Source organism: Schistocerca serialis, chromosome 8, assembly GCF_023864345.2.
Source record: "Schistocerca serialis cubense isolate TAMUIC-IGC-003099 chromosome 8, iqSchSeri2.2, whole genome shotgun sequence".
In the NCBI taxonomy this organism is placed as follows: domain Eukaryota; kingdom Metazoa; phylum Arthropoda; class Insecta; order Orthoptera; family Acrididae; genus Schistocerca; species Schistocerca serialis.
The window spans coordinates 626419376-626424202 of NC_064645.1; positions in this window are offsets into that span (position 1 = coordinate 626419376).

Sequence of the window (4827 nt, forward strand, 5' to 3'; positions counted from 1 at the left end):
AGATTTCCTGCCACTTAACTCTATATTCGATGTTAACAAATTTCTCTTCTTCAGAAACGCTTTTCTTGCCATAGCCAGTCTACATTTTATATCCCCTCCACTTCGACCATAATCAGTTATTTTGCTCCCCAAATAGAAAAGCATGTTTACTACTTTACATATCTCATTTCCTAATCTAATTCCCTCAACATCACCTGATTTAATTCGACTATATTTCATTATACCACTATAAATATACAATTTTCCCACTATATTATTACTTTAAAAAGTAACTATACAAAACTTGTACATACAGTGGAGAGAATGTATTCCCTCACTTATCTCCCAAGTAGTTTTATTTAGTTTTATCACGTTTCAGGATGATATTAAATTTCACCAAAGAAATAATGGAAAGAAAATGAATAAAATGGCAAAAAATATATTGCACTATCATAGCAATTAATTAATAACACAGAGCAGACAAGGACAAGTTGTTGTTGTAGTGGTCTTCAGTCCTGAGACTGGTTTGATGCAACTCTCCATGCTACTCTACCCTGTGCAAGCTTCTTCATCTCCCAGTACCTACTGCAACCTACATCCTTCTGAATCTGCTTAGTGTATTCATCTCTTGGTCTCCCCCTACAATTTTTACCCTCCACGCTGCCCTCCAATACTAAATTGGTGATCCCTTGATGCCTCAGAACATGTCCTACCAACCGATCCCTTCTTCTGGTCAAGTTGTGCCACAAACTCCCCTTCTCCCCAATCCTATTCAGTACCTCCTCATTAGTTATGTGATCTACCCATCTAATCTTCAGCATTCTTCTGTAGCACCACATTTCGAAAGCTTCTATTCTCTTCTTGTCCAAACTATTTACCGTCCATGTTTCACTTCCATACGTGGCTACACTCCATACAAATACTTTCAGAAATGACTTCTTGACACTGAAATCTATACTCGATGTTAACAAATTTCTCTTCTTCAGAAACGCTTTCCTTGCCATTGCCAGTCTACATTTTACATCCTCTCTACTTCGACCATCATCAGTTATTTTGCTCCCCAAATAGCAAAACTCCTTTACTACTTTAAGTGTCTCATTTCCAAATCTAATACCCTCAAAACCACCTGACTTAATTCGACTACATTCCATTATCCTCGTTTTACCTTTGTTGATGTTCATCCTATATCCTCCCCTCAAGACACCATCCATTCCGTTCAACTGCTCTTCCAAGTCCCTTGCCGTCTCTGACAGAATTACAAGGTCATCGGCGAACCTCAAAGTTTTTATTTCTTCTCCATGGATTTTAATACCTACTCCGAATTTTTCTTTTGTTTCCTTTACTGCTTGCTCAATATACAGATTGAATAACATCGGGGAGAGGCTACAACCCTGTCTTACTCCCTTCCCAACCACTGCTTCCCTTTCATGTCCCTCGACTCTTATAAGTGCCATCTGGTTTCTGTAGAAATTGTAAATAGCCTTTCGCTCCCTGTGTTTTACCCCTGCCACCTTTAGAATTTGAAAGAGAGTATTCCAGTCAACATTGTCAAAAGCTTTCTCTAAGTCTACAAATGCTAGAAACGTAGGTTTGCCTTTCCTTAATCTTTCTTCTAAGATAAGCCGTGAGGTCAGTATTGCCTCACGTGTTCCAGTATTTCTACGGAATCCAAACTGATCTTCCCCGAGGTCGGCTTCTACTAGTTTTTCCATTCGTCTGTAAAGAATTCGTGTTAGTATTTTGCAGCTGTGGCTTATTAAACTGATTGTTCGGTAATTCACACATCTGTGAACACCTGTTTTCTTTGGGATTGGAATTATTATATTCTTCTTGAAGTCTGAGGGTATTTCGCCTGTTTCATACATCTTGCTCACCAGATGGTAGAGTTTTGTCAGGACTGGATCTCCCAAGGCCGTCAGTAGTTCCAATGGAATGTTCTCTACTCCGGGGGCCTTGTTTCGACTCAGGTCTTTCAGTGCTCTGTCAAACTCTTCACGCAGTATCGTATCTCCCATTTCATCTTCATCTACATCCTCTTCCATTTCCATAATATTGTCCTCAAGTACATCGTCCTTGTATAGACCCTCTATATACTGCTTCCACCTTTCTGCTTTCCCTTCTTTGCTTAGAACTGGGTTTCCATCTGAGCTCTTGATGTTCATACAAGTGGTTCTCTTATCTCCGAAGGTCTCTTTAATTTTCCTGTAAGCAGTATCTATCTTACCCCTAGTGAGATAAGCCTCTACATCCTTACATTTGTCCTCTAGCCATCCCTGCTTAGCCATTTTGCACTTCCTGTCGATCTCATTTTTGAGACGTTTGTATTCCTTTTAGCCTGCTTCATTTACTGCATTTTTATATTTTCTCCTTTCATCAATTAAATTCAATATTTGTTCTGTTACCCAAGGATTTCTACTAGCCCTCGTGTTTTTACCTACTTGATCCTCTGCTGCCTTCACTACTTCATCCCTCAAAGCTACCTATTCTTCTTCTACTGTATTTCTTTCCCCCATTCCTGTCAATTGTTCCCTTATGGTCTCCCTGAAACTCTGTACCACCTCTGGTTCTTTCAGTTTCTCCAGGCGCCATCTCCTTAAATTCCCACCTTTTTGCAGTTTCTTCAGTTTTAATCTACAGGTCATAACCAATAGATTGTGGTCAGAGTCCGCATGTGCCCCTGGAAATGTCTTACAATTTAAAACCTGGTTCCTAAATCTCTGTCTTACCATTATATAATCTATCTGATACCTTTTAGTATCTCCAGGGTTCTTCCATGTATACAACCTTCTATCAGGACATGTATGCAACGCTAATCAGGCAAAAATAGTTATATCTTCAATTAGGTAACAATTAATTGTAAAAAATCGTTCCCAAATAATCTTTAATTTGTTTTCATCTGAGGATTTCTCATAACTAGATGAAAATTTAAAGCGTATTGTTTTTTAAATCCCAACAACTGTGTATGTTTTAGTGTTACATGCAGCTGTTTGAAGAGTAGTGTCCAGTCAGTATAGTTCTTACCGACAAAATAAGTTCAGTACGCTTGTACACTCGCGTAAGTCCTTATTTCAATGGAAGCACGTTGGCATACATATTCAGTGGTTCTGCATAATATCGTGTCTTGCGCTCATTGTTATTGTTTATCCTAACCATGTTATACTTTGTAGTCTGTTACTGCCATTGCCGACTCCTGTTTCCTGTCATCTCCTAAACTATTTATGGGATTTTTTTTCTAGCAATCACATTACTTTTACGTTTGTGTTTTTATGTTTTGTGTGTGTAAATTCCTAAGGGACCAAATTGCTGAAGTCATCGGTCCCTCATGCTCGAGGCTGGACTCGAACCGGCGGGAGGGCCTCAAACGTGCGGCCGCTCCGTGCGGCTATCGTTCTTAATTAGATTACGTAAATACTATATTTTTCCTCGTTATTTGTTCATTGATTCACTCAAAATATCTGTCGTACTTATTTAGTCGTTTTTTGCCCGTTTTATCCACATACTGCCATATCTCCTGGTAAACTACGCTCGCTAGATTCTAGGTGGTCTCTGCTGGTCACTTCTGTGTTTCCCTTTCGAAGTTCACAACTCTCATCAACAAATGCATCCATTGTGTTTGAGACAATGCAGTATGCATTTCGGTCTCAATATCCTAGGAAGAATTGTATCACCTTTCCTCGTATTCGTGGTATACATCGATAATGACGAATTTTCGATCTGTAGTGTCCCAGAATCTCTTCTTTGAAATGACAGTAACTTGTGCAAATTTTGTTTTGCTCACTCAAGGACTGACTTCGTTTTAGATGTCACCATCTATGTTTTATATTATTCCACCTTATATTGATTATTATTTTAATTTTTTGTGTTTTTATGCGTTTACTGCTTCACTTCCCATATTTGAATCGTGCTCTATTTTCGCTCGTGTATGACGTGTTAACGCTATAATACGTCACAAATTCATGCATGTTTTTCATAATTGATTAATGCAGCCCCCACTAATTGCTGTTTGTGTACCCGTAACCCTGTGAGGTAAAAATCCTATGAAAGTGACAGAACTCAACAACTAACTAATCACTGGCGTTTACACTTACCTTATTTATTAAGCTAACCATTGGGCATCCACTCTCAACAATTATGTTGTTCTCACAGATCCGAATTTAACAGTGTCGCTGATATTCAAAACCTAACAATCCATGAGCGAATTTAGCACCACCCTCTGTATCAGCCATGCTGCCTAGCTTTCATAGTAAAATTATAACACAATTATTATTCAAATGGCTCTGAGCACTATGGGACTTAACATCTGAGGTCATCAGTCCCCTAGAACGTAGAAATACTTAAACTAACCTAAGGACATCACACACATCCATGCCCGAGGCAGAATTCGAACCTGCGACCGTAGCGGCCGCACGGTTCCAGACTTATGCGCCTAGAATCGCTCGGCCACACCGGCCGGCACAATTATTACTTAGCCATGGAACCTGCACGGTCTCTCTGTGTGTATCAATCTAGAGCGACACTACGTCTGCAGGTTCTGTTCACTGTTCTCCCATTTTCCTTCTACATGAACGCAGTGACATAAAATTCACTTGACTACCATCTCTGTGTGTAGTACTACGCGCTGCTTTCTGTCTCAGGACATTTTTGGTATCCAGTTTTCACTGATCGACAGAATGGAGCAGAGCTTCAAAACGTAAAGTCTTCGCTTGACATTGGAACTTCTCTTGCATGAAGCATGGTTGTGATGTGATTTTGCATCAGAGTTTTAGATTTGATCGATTCGTAGTAGGTAATCCCAGACGATTCCTGTTTTTCAGGAGCCCACGCCTCAATCGCCAGTGAGAAGTGATC